Raw genomic sequence first — 15,353 nt, 5'->3', positions numbered from 1 at the left:
GCGGAAGCCAGTATGTTAACTATTCTCAGCCGGACACTACGTTGCCCGCAATGCATTGCGCACACAATGTCGAAACCATTTCTGTGTGGTGATGCATGATTTAAGCGGCACCAGCGAGAAGACAGGAGGGAGGAACTTTCTCTCGTTGCGTTTCAAAAGAGAAAACAGATGTCACTCAGTTTTCAATGGAAAACTAATTCCAACGTTCATTTACAGCGATGTCTGCCGTTCATCACACATAATGTGAACTAATTCACGTTCAAGTTCTTTATTAAAAATGTGTTGCGTTCAGTTCAACGTTCACGAAAAAATGAGCGTGTTCAATGAACTCGTTCACGCACAACACTGGACACCATTATTGTGTACATACATCATGAAAGCATAAGAGCATCTTAAGAAGGGTTCACATAGAGGAAAATGCCTTTTTGAGCAATAACTTTCTTTGATTCAGGAGACTTCACTGTGATTTGGAAATGTATGCATTATCTAGTGCTTGAGATATAAGTATATCTCTGTGAACTTACTGACTCATGTCAGTGTGTGTGTGTGTGTACGTGTGTGTGTTAGGCTCTGGAATTCTGATTCAGTAAGTTTCCCTAGAACATTTTGAATCACACCACTGAATAACATTGTTTAGACCTTTATTCTTTTATACATAAATTTGGAAATCAAGTATTTTTCTTTCCATTTGATCTCATTTTTATCTGGGAGAAATCAGTAACATATAAAGTAGATCTTCTTTTTTGATTTTTCATTCCTAAGAGCACTTAGCACAACTCTTGTTTTTCACTTTTAACACTCAATGCCTGTCCTGTTTATAAACACAGTTTAAATAAATGACCACAATGAACATACGTAATCTGTTTCATCTTATTTCTTCATTGTTAGTGTTAAGGTTGTGATTCTGGTCTATCTGTTTTTTTTTTTTTTTTTTTTTTTTTTAAAGGATGATGAACATCTTCTTGGCTTTCTAGCTTTGTTCTGTGACTTTCCAAGACAAACATGCTTTAAAACCGAAACAGATTATAGAGAACTGGTTTTGACAACTTTTGATGGATGTTTTTTTATATAATGAATGTGGAAGTTTCATTGTGGAAATTGTGGTTTCTTTACTTTCTAAGAGAAAAGAATGCATAAAGATAAGATTTCAGTATGAAGACAAGTCATTCATCGTGTCATGATACACAATCTGATTTTCACAACCTGATGCTCAAATACGTGTGTGCTGATGTTTGTAGCTCAATCAGTTTGTCAACAGAAAGGTAAACCTGCAGGACAGAAGCACTTGTGTCAGAGGATCCGGTTTACACCCTACGCCAATTAGTCCTGCTAATAAAATCTTTTGATTTAAACTGTTAAATTGTGTTTACACTGAGAGTCCAGTACAGGCACAGAACCATCTCTAACATAGAAATCTGTTTGTAAACCAGTTGCTTTGATAATGCTCCATATATCTTCTCTACAGTAGCTAGCTGTGTTAGCATAAAGCTAGACAGATATTTTAGCTTACAACAGGCATGTAAGTAACAATATTTACTTCGTATGTCTGTTTTTCTATGCTTTATTTAAAGGCTTGAACTTGAAGTCTTTAACAGTTTTAGGATTAGCCTAATAGCCAGCTGGCTTTCTCCTACCTGTCTAGCCTGCTTCTGCCAGCAGAACACAGCTATTTATAAAAGGAATATAATGTTTAAAAATGTAAAGTCTGTTAGTAAGAAACAGATATTTTCAATTGGCAGTTTATCAACTGTTTCCATGAAATGGACACTAATTTTAACACCTATAACTGACATTATTGTTACTATCTAGTTTGTCTGTGTACTTAACCAACATTTTAACAACCTTTAATTGAGTCAGGGACATTACACCTTTCATTCAGTCAGCAACATCACATTTGAACTGTGTGACAAACATCACACTTTTAATCGAGTCAAGAACTTCACATCTTTAATTTAGTAATGTACATCATGCTTTTCATTGAGTCAGTAATATCACACCTTTAATTGAGCCAGGAATATTATATCTTTAAGTCTGTCAGGAACATCATATATTTTAATTGAGTCAGGAATATTACATCTTTTGAGTCAGGAGTCTCACACTTTTAAGTGAGTCAGGAACATCACATCTTTATTAGGGTCCGGAGCATCATGCCAATTGTTGAGTCAGGAGCATCACACCTTTAATTCAGTAAGTAACTTTACACCTTTCACAGAGTCAGAAACATCACACGTGTAATTAACTCTGGAACATCACACCCTTAAGTAAGTCAGCAACTTTTTTCAGGTGTACGAATTTCTTGGTAAAAACGTCAACATGAGGCTTCTGGAAACCTGCGATACATCACAGACTACAAAGACAAGTTGTAACCTGAGTTTCTGAGTTTCAGGCAGTTGTTACAAGCAGTTACTCTGTGTTTGATAGGAGTTACTTTAAAACTGTGTGACAAAGCAGACTCTGAAACTGGAGGACAATCCATATACACACTTAATAGAAGAATGGGCAATCTAAAACTCATGGTCAAAAGGTTGAGCAAAAGGCAATAGCAAAATCCAAAAGTCCAGGCAGAGAGCCAAAAACACCAGAAAGACAGAATATACAAAACACTTAGCAGGCAGACACAAGTGAACTGGCAATACTTCGCACTGCCTGGCCGAAAGGAAGGAATATTTAAGCAGAGGCTGATTACTGAACTTGGGCACAGGTGGTTCGATTGGAACAGGGCTAGTACTCAGTACTCAGGAGAGTGAGAGTGACCAAGTAGCGAATCGCTGACAAACTGCCCCAATTGTAAACATTAATATATCTGTTAAAAAGTAATGTCTGATACAAGCTTCAAAGAAGAGACAAAAATATTAACAATAAATATTAAATAATAATAAAATTGCTAATAAATAATAGCATTATGCTCTACATGGTTTAATTGTTTGTTTTCTTTCCTGAGTTTTACATTTTTGGCTCAAACTGGAGGCCCAGCTCTAACAATCATGGCCAATCACTGTTAAGATAAGAGATAAGATAAGATAAGATAATCCTTTATTAGTCCCACAGTGGGGAAATTCACAGTATTACAGCAGCAGCAGAGTAACAGGAGTAAGGCACTCAGTAATAGAAATGGGAAACGTATAAACCTTATCAACATTATAAATAATAAAAATTAAAGCTAAATCTCTAGACTATTTACAACAAAATAAGGATAATAATAAAATAAAATAAAATAAAGAGTTGCAAGAAATCTGTATTGCACTTAGCATATTGCACAATGAAAAATGTTCGCATTCTGAATGTAAGTGTAGATTGTATTGTATGTGGTCTACTGGGAGCAGTGCTGGTTGTCCAGTCTCACAGCAGCAGGAAGGAAGGACCTGCGATAGCGCTCCTTCACACACTTGGGGTGAAGGAGCCGGTCACTAAAGGAACTGCCCAGTGCTACCAGAGTCTCACGCATGGGGTGGGAGTCGTTCTCCAGCATGGATGCTAGCTTGTTCAGCATCCTCCTTTCTCCCACCGCCTGCACTGGGTCTAGAGGAGTCCCTAGGACCGAGCCGGCCCTCCGGATCAGTTTGTCCAGTTTCTTCCTGTCTGCAGTGGAGATGCTGCCGCCCCAGCAGACCACTCCATAGAAGATGGCTGATGCCACCACTGTGTCGAAAAAGGTCCTCAGGAGTGGCCCCTGCACTCCAAATGACCTCAGTCTCCTGAGCAGGTAGAGTCTGCTCTGTCCCTTCCTGTAAAGTGCAGCTGTGTTGTCTGACCAGTCCAGTTTACAGTTAAGGTGCACACCCAGGTACTTATAAGAGTCCACTCTTTCAATGTCCGTTCCCTGGATGTTCACTGCTGGAGGGGGATGTGTGCGCCTGCGGAAATCCACCACCAGTTATTAACTATTGTTAGCACAGCAGCTATAGCTTTACACTTTGCAGACACCAGTTAGCAGTTTTCATCTTTACTGTGCACATTTGCCCTAATCTAAGTCTTCAAATGAACAAAATATTAATTTGGTACTCTGTCTTTAAGCTTCCTGTCTTTCACCTGACCACACAGTAGTGCACCCTGTCCAAGACACTGAAATCAATTAAACATAGTCAGTGCCTATATTTACATTTTGTTCAGGTTAAGACAGATTAAGCCATAAAACTCCTTGCATTTACTGGTCTCAATATTAGCCTTTGAGTCCCTGGAATAAGTGGCTAAACTTTCCAGAAGCACAGTTAACATATTAACAATTTAGGCAAGACACCATTTCCAATTACACCATAGAAATGGTATCTTGCTCTGTAATAATCAGGTGATGTCAAAAATAACTAGTATAACTATAGTATAATAACTACTACTAGTAATAATAATAATAATGCTTTTGAAGTCAAATATGATTAAACAAACCAAAAACACAATATTAAGTAACACTTTGTATATTCAGTGAGGAGTTAGAAATGTACAAAAGTGTAAAAAGAATATGTTCAGCTGGATTTCAATAAAGGTTTATATAATATGCATTTGTTTTACACCTTAAAATCCCAGGCTTATTACATACTAAGTCTTGTTAGTCAGTAACTGTATGGACTTCAAAGCAAACTGGTTGAGCTATTTTTAGGTAATAGAAGTGCGGTGGGACCTGCAGTGTAAGTGATTAAAAGACATGATGAAAAGGTTCAGTGGAATCATCTTCTGCTTATCCCAGATGTAGTCAATCAGCCACAATACATTCAGTGTTCAAATGTTGCATCTCTAGTTTTAAACTGGAGCTATGAGGCTAATAGCAAACATACTGTATCTGTCTGATGTTGTACAGCGCAAAGCGGCAGGACCGAGCCACCGAGGCAACATGGTGCGTAAAGGAGAGTTGGTCATCTGCCATAACCCCCAGGTTCCTAGCAACCTTTGTCGGGGAGAGTGAGAGTGAGTCGATGGTTATGGTGAAGTTGTGTTGAATGGATTGTTTAGCTGGTATAACCAGAAGTTCAGACTTGGACAGGTTTAGTTGAAGGTGGTGTTCCTTCATCCATGCGGATATGTCCAAGAGGCACTGCGATATCCGCACAGAGATCAACGGGTCATAAGGCGGGAATGACAGATAGAGCTGGGTATCGTCAGCATAGCAATGGTACGAGAAGCCATGTGAGCGAATAACCCGGACTAGAGAGGTGGTGTAAATAGAAAAGAGAAGGGGTCCCAGTACCGATCCCTGGGGAACCCCAGTGGATAGCGAGTGGGCTGAGGAGAGCTCTCCATGCCACGATACCTTGAATGAGCGCCCAGTGAGGTACGATCTGAACCATAGTAGCGCATTGTCTGAGATACCCATGTTTGATAGGGTAGATAGGAGAAATTCATGATTGACTGTGTCAAAAGCGGCTGAGAGGTCCAGCAGAATGAGTACTGAGGACTGTCCTGCAGCTCTGGCAGTTTTTAGTGCCTCAATCACAGATAAAAGAGCCGTTTCAGTGGAGTGCCCTTTTTTAAAACCTGATTGATTTGGGTCCAGGAGGTCATTCTGGGAGAGGAAACCAGAGACCTGACTGTAGACTGCTCTTTCTATAGTTTTGGAAAGAAAGGGTAGTAGTGAGACTGGCCTGTAGTTATCAACCTGGGCAGGGTTGCAGGAAGGCTTTTTAAGCAATGGTGTGACTTGGGCTTGTTTAAAGACAGTTGGAAACACACCAGTAGTTATGGAGGCATTGATGGTGTGTGTGATAGCTGGGATGATAGCAGGTGCAATGGTTTGTAGTAGGTTGGTAGGAATCGGATCAAGTGGACATGTAGTAGGATGGCTACATGTTACAAGAGTCAGTGCCTCGCTCTCAGTGAGAGGAGTAAACGAGGAGAAGATGGCACCTTTGGTCGAGGGATACAGAGGAGCAGAGCATGTGGTAGGACCGCTACACGTTGCATCAGTGAACTGGCTGCTTATGGCCACCACTTTTCCAGTGAAAAAAGAGGCAAGGGCTTCGGCTGTAAGGCCAGTAGCCGGAGGTGGGGGTGGAGGATTGAGCAACGTATTTAACGTTGCAAATAGTTTCCGGGAGTCAGTGAGAGAGTTGATTTTGCTGTGATAGAATTCAGCTTTTGCAGTAGTGAGGCAGGTTGAGAACGAACCAGGAGCAGTTGGTAGTTCTTTAGGTCTGCATGTATATGTTTTTCCTGCCATTTTCTTTCAGCAGCCCGGAGCCTGGAGCGCAGTTCCCTGACTGTATCATTTCTAAGCCATGGCTGTGGTTTATTTGAGCGCATCACTCTAGTAGTTAGGGGACAGAGGTCGTTCAGACATGAGCTTAGCGTTGAGCAGAGTGCATGAGTGGCATCATTTACATTGAGTGATGAGAAAGAGTCTGGTGGAGGCATATTATCAGTGACCAGTGAGGAGTACTGGTCGGCCGACAGGTCTCTAAGATTGCGGCGGAACGAGACCATAGTTGGAGCAGCTTTTGGTTCTTTCTCAATACACACATTGAGTTGTATGAAATAGTGATCCGAGAGGTGCAGAGGGGTGACAGTTAGTGAGTCAGTGTCACAGTTGCGAGTAAAAATTAAATCCAGATTTTTACCAGCTTTATGAGTTGGAGGGCTTGGAACCTGCTCCAGATCGAAAGAGTGCATGAGGGATATGAAGTCAAGGTGGATGTTCATATCACCTAGAAAAAGCATGGGGCAATCTTGATCTGGGATAGAAGAAAGCAGCATATCAAGTTCATTTGTAAACTCGCCCATTTGCCCAGGAGGACGATAGATGACAATAATGCCAATTTTACCTGGAGTATTAACCAGCGTGGCATGATACTCAAAAGAGGTGTACGTATTTGTTGGTAGCAGTGGCGTGTGTTTCAAGCCATTTGCAATCAATAGGCCAGTCCCGCCTCCTCTACCTGAGGGACGAGAGGTATGAGAGAAGGAATAATTGTTTGATAGTGCCGCCAGAGTAGCAGTGTTTTCTGGTTTAATCCAGGTTTCAGTCAGAGCCAGTAGTTGTAATGATAAATGTTGTAGACAGGCGTAGGCTTGGGTTTAGGTTTGTGTGCACCTGGGTAATGACGTGCATGATCTAGGTCACGTGGTGTTGGTGGCGGTAATGATATCACCTGCTCACTTGCTAGGTGAGAGTGAGTGGGTGATGGGGGAAGCCTACTTTTTGCTGACCGTTAAACGCTGTACGTTACTGATGTGAACGCTGCCTATGAACCGCTTGGACTTTTATGCTGTTTGTGGATCGTAAGTGTCTGTGGACGCTGAAGTTTGGACTTATGTTTGAACAGCTAGCGCTTCGGGCAATAGTTTCCCCTATTCAGCTGCTCGGCGACTTTTGAAGTTTTGGACAGTCGCCAACAATAAATGATTGGCATAAGAGGTGATAAAGTCAGCTTTGTTAACGGCTGACTGGCAGTTCCACAGCCCAACTGAGAATGAGGCAGCAGTGGGCGTGGTTTGCCGTAGTGGCCTTAAGTTAGAATGATTCTGGCGCCTGCGTGTTATTTTGCGCCTTCTATGCATACGGCAGATAACAGGGATGTGTTGGAAGCACATTTTGGGAGGCAGCAGGACTGGCAGGCTTGCCCGGTGGACTCGCGCAGGTAGACTCGCAGGTCTTTACCCGAGTTAGGTCTTCGCCCACGGCTGACGCCTCAGCGACTGGGCGTGGTAAATAGGAGTGCAAATTGCAAACAGCTGTTAACGTGTTAGGAGATCAGCGCGACCAGACTGCCTTTATATGCCGCGAGTGTGTACGTCAGGGGGTTTGCCACGCCCCGTCGACAGAAACTAGCCCCGAAACCGTCTGAAACCGCACTTAAGGTGCGTTTGGTTGGTGTGAGGTAGCAGCTGGACTTTAGCAAGAGCAGTCTGGTGCAGCTTAAACCGTTCCCGTGTGCTCCGTGTGAAAGCCCGTTCTCACTTGGTGATGCAAAGCTTGGATGCAGCTGCTCGGCATTGGAAACCCATTCCATGAAGCTCTCTGCGCTGATCCTGAGCTAATCTGAAGGCCACATGATGTTTTGAGGTCTGTAGCGATTGACTGCAGAAAGTTGGTGACCTCTGTGCACTGTGTGCCTCTGCATTCACTGAAAGTTCAAACATAGGCTACTTTAAACAGAAGTGCTTACTGAGGTCAGGCTTATGCATTACTAAATCAAAAGGGGTTGCATCACGCAAAGTTTAACATTAAGCTTAGTATATACTAAATATGTATGTTCTCTTCTATAAGTTTCATGTTCTCTTCTACACATTCTCTTGTATGTGGGATATTTTTCCATTGAAAAATGCCAACACGTTTTCATTGCAGCTGTGTCATTATTTCTAAATATTTTCCTCATGTAAAAGTGACTTACGCATTAGTCATTATTGGTTAAGACATGACTTAAGGATATGTGACGCAAATTTAGTAAAAGGAAAATTTGTTAACTAAAGACTTAGTAAAGACTTACATACAAACTTGAGAACAAACTTGTGCAAAATCATTGAAACCCAGTCCAGGAATGTTGAGCTGAATTCTGACATCATTATTGTGTACATACATCATGAAAGCATAAGAGCATCTTAAGAAGGGTTCACATAGAGGAAAATGCCATTTTGAGCAATAACGTTCTTTGATTCAGGAGACTTCACTGTGATTTTGGAAATGTATGCATTATCTAGTGCTTGAGATATAAGTATATCTCTGTGAACTTACTGACTCATGTCAGTGTGTGTGTGTGTGTACGTGTGTGTGTTAGGCTCTGGAATTCTGATTCAGTAAGTTTCCCTAGAACATTTTGAATCACACCACTGAATAACATTGTTTAGACCTTTATTCTTTTATACATAAATTGGAAATCAAGTATTTTTCTTCCATTTGATCTCATTTTTATCTGGGAGAAATCAGTAACATATAAAGTAGATTTCTTTTTTGATTTTCATTCCTAAGAGCACTTAGCACAACTCTTGGTTTTTCACTTTTAACACTCAATGCCTGTCCTGTTTATAAACACAGTTTAAATAAATGACCACAATGAACATACGTAATCTGTTTCATTCTTATTTCTTCATTGTTAGTGTTAAGGTTGTGATTCTGGTCTATCTGTTTTTTTTTTTTTGTTGTTTTTTTTTGAAAGGATGATGAACATCTTCTTGGCTTTCTAGCTTTGTTCTGTGACTTTCCAAGACAACATGCTTTAAAACCGAAACAGATTATAGAGAACTGGTTTTGACAACTTTTGATGGATGTTTTTTTATATAATGAATGTGGAAGTTTTCATTGTGGAAATTGTGGTTTCTTACTTTCTAAGAGAAAAGAATGCATAAGATAAGATTTCAGTATGAAGACAAGTCATTCATCGTGTCATGATACACAATCTGATTTTCACAACCTGATGCTCAAATACGTGTGTGCTGATGTTTGTAGCTCACTCAGTTTGTCAACAGAAGGTAAACCTGCAGGACAGAAGCACTTGTGTCAGAGGATCCGGTTTACACCCTACGCCAATTAGTCCTGCTAATAAAATCTTTTGATTTAAACTGTTAAATTGTGTTTACACTGAGAGTCCAGTACAGGCACAGAACCATCTCTAACATAGAAATCTGTTTGTAAACCAGTTGCTTTGATAATGCTCCATATATTTTCTCTACAGTAGCTAGCTGTGTTAGCATAAAGCTAGACAGATATTTTTAGCTTACAACAGGCATGTAAGTAACAATATTTACTTTGTATGTCTGTTTTTTCAGACAGTTGTTACAAGCAGTTACTCTGTGTTTGATAGGAGTTACTTTAAAACTGTGTGACAAAGCAGACCTCTGAAACTGGAGGACAATCCATATACAGACTTAATAGAAGAATGGCAATCTAAAACTCATGGTCAAAAGGTTGAGCAAAAGGCAATAGCAAAATCCAAAAGTCCAGGCAGAGAGCCAAAAACACCAGAAAGACAGAATATACAAAACACTTAGCAGGCAGACACAAGTGAACTGGCAATACTTCGCACTGCCTGGCCGAAAGGAAGGAATATTTAAGCAGAGGCTGATTACTGAACTTGGGCACAGGTGGTTCGATTGGAACAGGGCTAGTACTCAGGAGAGTGAGAAGGTCCAAATAGCAAATCGCTGACAAACTAGAGACAGTGCAACATGTACATTATAATGAACTGCAGAAGCATAATTTAAACTCTCCTTCAAACATTCTTGACACCTCTACAGCCTGAAGTGCTTGGCTTTGTATTCGAAACCTCCTGTGCGGTTCAGAAACCTGTGCCAATCAAGAAATGTGCATTTCCTAATTAAAATAGTTAATCATGGCTGTCATGTTTTGTTTATTGTAGAATGAGCGCACAGCACTTACTATACTATACTATACCTCTTGAAGCAATGGGACAGCTGCAGTAGCTGTTCAGTGAGCTCAGCAGGTCATACAGCATACTCTGTGTCTAACTTTGATTCAGAGAGGACCTGATACTCATACATTCCCTGATCTCTAACAGGTACTGTGTCCAAACAAACATTCATTGCTTGTGTTAACCTACAATATTTAATGAGTTGGCAACAGTAAACAAACTTTTCTAAATACTCATCTAAATCTAAATCTTCTAAATCCAAACACACTTCAGATTTTTGTTAAGACCTCACGTTTTGTCTAGGGTGCATGGATCAGTAGCATGTGGCATTAAATTATTGAACTGGTGAGAATGGATTAGAAGCATGAGGAACAGACCAATATAGAGCTTTTAAAGCCAAAGTAAAACACTGGCATCTGTCCACTGGCTGGGAACAAAGGCTACTTAAGTTACACTTTAAATAGAGAATGCAGTGTTAACAACCATTCGTTTGAACTCACTTAAATAGCAAATAATGGGGCTACTCTCCCTGTTTACTTCTGCATCGCTTGGTTTAATTAAGTTTTTCCCGGTTTTACACAAAAAGTTAAAACGAAAGTTTTCTTGTTGATATTCAAATACTTTGCATTTGCAAATATAAACATTAGAATAACAAATGGCCATCCCTAGTGATGAACTCTTAAAGTTGGCTACACTATGTGACAGTCGCTTGTAGTGATATCATATTGGTGCCTATCCTGGATCTGCTTCATTGAAGCAATTTCAGGAACAAGGCCGATATTTACTGTTCCAAAAGATTAACAATAGATAGACAGTTGTGCTCAAAAGTCAGTTACTTCAAATTACAATATGAGTTCCATTGCAATTGAATTCTGATGATGGGACTTTTCAATCTTTTCTTTTTTTAATTATATAAAAAGCTATTTTGGTTTATGCTTTAAAGGGGCCCTGTTGCTCGTATAGAACAGAGGAGTGACTCAGGGTGGACTGAAGGAAGAACTCATGGAAATGATTACATAAAGTGTGACTTCACTCATATGAAGGCAGCTTATTCACTGCATTTTGTCTAAGCATAATTCAGCTTTTCACACATGAGTAAAATATACTATGAAAAGAGGTGAGCAATGGGCCTCATTACACTCATATGCAAAAGTTTGGTCACCCAGGTCAAATGGAATGTTTTGTTGATTTTCTTTGTGAAAATATCTCTATAACTCTATAATTCTCTACAGAGAACACACATCTGCACATTGATTTTTTTTCTTTATTAAACATTATTATTTGTTTTCAGCTTGTTAAATTAAGCAAATAAACAGTAATTCTTTATTAAAATGTACAGATGTGTATTCTCTATAAAGGACATCCATCCATCCATTTTCTAAGCTGCTTCTCCCTCAGGGTCGTGAGGTATAAAGGACATATTACTTTATTTTCACTTAAAATAAACAAAACATGACTCAATAAACAAAATCTGACTGGTTGTGTTCCAATTTTTGCTTTCTGTACATGCCGTATTAACATATAGGTCCCACAGTAGCACATGCAGTAATATACAATACTGTGCGAAAGTCTTAGGAACCCAAGACACATTTTCAAAATCTATTTATTTGTGTAGTTTGTGTTTGTGTTTAGTAGGTGTTAATATCTGAATAAACAAAATGTATAGAATATTAATTAATAATTATATATGTACACAGTGTATCACAAAAGTGAGTACATCCGTCTCCACATTTCTCAGTGCTCAATTTGGACATTTAGGGGTGTAGTCTCTTAGGGGTGTACTCACTTTTGTTGCTGGTGGTTTAGACATTAATGGCTGTATATTGAGTTATTTTGAGGGAAGAATAAATTTACACTGTTACATAAGCTGCACACAGACGACTTTTAATTGTGTCAAAGTGTCATTTTGTGAGTGTTGTGCCATGAAAAGATATACTTAAATAACTGCAGAAATGTGAGGGGTGTACTCACTTTTGTGATACACTGTATATATAATAAATAGTGATTTTATGGATGTTAGTGTGTTTAACCATTTCCACACCTCTCCTTGAGGAAGCCCAGTATTATATGAAGTTAAAAAGCAACTCCTGGTTTGACCAATCAGTGCTTCAGTAAATTGTGCTTATGATGTAGTTGATGATATTAAGTGTCTGTGGTGGCTGTGAAGTTGTCAATTTAAAATAGGGACCAAAGAAATTCTTGCTACTTTTTATTGTTTTTATGTTTATTAGAACTATAAATATGACTTTATACTAATGTATATTGTGATACACTCATTACTGAGGTACATTGTTTAAAAATTTGCTAATTTGCCTAAAACATTTGCACAGTATTGTATGTACATATATATCATCTGTCTCATATAAACAATTCTGTTTTCTATTATTATTATTATTATTATTATTATTATTGTTATAATAATAATAATAATAATAATAATGAGTTAAGTTTTTTTTCCTGTTTGGTGCTAAAACACAGTATTTTGCACTATGTGCAGAAATGTTTACTTCTGTGCATTAGTCCCATCAGATAACTTACATCAGCCTGATTCAAGTTGATGTGCTGCATTCAAATAAGTTAAAAAAAAAAGTGAAATTTTAATGAGATGTCATTGCAGTTTCATTCCATTCCATTTTTAGATGTAGTAGGCCATTGGGACTAATGACTGATATCTGTTGGCCTGAATACAAGAGAGAAGTGATTCCAGATGAGCTGAAGTGTCAGAGGGAGGTCTGGTGACCAAGCTGTGAACTGAGATTTACTAAGAATCACATATTGTAGCATGAATCAGTTGCGTGACACTTTGGAATTTGGTGCAATCTGTCCCTTTCAACTAAGCCCTAATGTATAAAAGAGGAACATAGTCCTTTAGGGGGGCGGCATGTTGCTTTATTCCAAGTAATTCTGATTTCTGCTTTGTGTAGGAAGCTGTCCGTGTGTGTTTCTGCAACTATGCAGCTTTTAGTTATCCTAAATATCAACTTCTGTAATGCAAATAATACATTGTATAGATTATATATCATTTTCAAAATGTTATTCTAAACTGAATTGGTCAATACAGGGAATTCAGTCTAAACAGAATTACAACTCTCTGAGCTACTCTGGTAAAGACATGCTTCAGTAAAAATATTTCTGACTATAAATAACACCAAATGACAAACTTCTGGTATATGTTAATTTAATATGAAAATGAAATTTTTATACTCTATTCAGAAATATTACTATGCACTGTAGAGTAATGACTTGGAAAAAAATACTGAAAACAAGAAGATGATATTTGTTTTGTTTTTGCCTTCTGAGAATCCATGGAAATCCTGCAGTGATTTACTGTATTCCTGACATACAACTGCAAAGAATGGTGCATTCTTGGAGGATCACTTTCTTGTCAAAGAAGTTAAAATAGTGAATTTTACAGTAATAAGCTGTTATTTACAAAGCATATTGGGACAATGGCTGGTGCTCTGTGCAGTCTTGAGCAGCCCATCTCTGAATATTGTAGTGACCTGGGTGATCGATCGCTAAACTAAGTAACAATGCCAATGTTTAAGCATTAGCTTTTAGATGCTAGCTAGATAGGTTCGCCCTGTTTGCACATACAATACAAAGCTTTTTATTAATTACACATATCTTGTATCTACACTTATCACCTATTATGTCAGGTCCACTTACTATTTAGGTGCACTTTGTAGATCTACAATTATAGACTGCATTTCATCTGTTTCTCTGCATATTTGTTAGCCCCCTTTCATCCTGTTCAATGGTCAGGACTCTCACAGGACCACCACACACCACCACACCAACCAAAAATATCTTGATAACAGTGTCCTGTAACCATTGATAATGAACTAGAGGATGACCAACACAAACAGTGCAGCTGTTTCTGACTTTATCTACAAGGTAATCCAACAAGGTAAAGTGTCTAATGGAGTGGACAGTGAGTGGACACAGTGTTTAAAAGCTCTACATATAGTCAAAACTCTGATCCACATGTGGTTGATGCAAAATATGCAATGTGCTTTATAAGTTATGAACTCATTATCTTTAGCAACAAATTTGTAAAATGTGTCTACTAGCGAAAATGACTGAAGCAAATGTTCTTTGCTTTTTGCTAAAACTGTAGGCTTTTATCCAGAAATCCACTGCTAGGAGATGAACATCCCCGTAGTTTCAGAAATGCCATGTTGTCGTTGCCCCCCCCCCCCCCCCTCTTTTTCTCTGGGAATATTAGTATTCTTCTACTGAAAACAAATGTTTGTGCATGAAGTCATCAGCTCTTGAGTATATTCTGTTTGACCACACTGTTCTGCATTAAATAAACGTAATGATCATTTGTTGGTTTTCCTCTTCATTCTGCCTCTGACTGAAGTCAAACTGAATGATTAATAATGTCTGAATTGCTGAAATCTCAACATTTCATTACAACTAAATGTCTATGATACAAAAATTACGATTTTTTTTTTTTTACAGAAAAAGGATTTTAATGGTATGTCAGTTTAGTGTGTTGCAATCTACTCTAAATTATCACTCCACTCCAGGGAATTTGGATCAGCACATAAGAGGACTTAACCTTTACTTTCTGTTGCCAGCACAGCAGCTGCTGTGACTTATCATAACAGAAACTCAAGTTCCTTGGAACTGCTTCAGGCTAAAAACCCCTCTTTCACACACCACCACCACTGATTCTGCAGGAGCTCAGCTATGAGATGTTACTGGAAAAAGTCAGTGTATTGTATCTTAGCTTACCTATTGAATATAAATCTTTACAATGAACATAGCCAGTACTTATACAGTCATTTACAAAAGTTTGAATATCCTTGGCCAACATAAAGATTACTGCACAATTTTTACATTTAACCTACATTTATTTGCTAAGTTTTAGCTATTACAAACAAAAATAAAACAAAGTATAAACTGTGCCATAACTTTATTATACTAAACTTCATTATACTAAATTCAGTAAATTAAGTTACTGTACATTAAAATGTACAGTATGTAATTGATGGTGGACATGTTAACTTACTTTTACTTAGTAAAATCAACAAAACATGCAATTTGACCAGACGT

This window comes from Pygocentrus nattereri, chromosome 2, assembly GCF_015220715.1.
Source record: "Pygocentrus nattereri isolate fPygNat1 chromosome 2, fPygNat1.pri, whole genome shotgun sequence".
Lineage (NCBI taxonomy): Eukaryota > Metazoa > Chordata > Actinopteri > Characiformes > Serrasalmidae > Pygocentrus > Pygocentrus nattereri.
The sequence above is the reverse complement of the archived record's forward strand: the minus strand, read 5'-3'. Positions refer to the sequence as shown.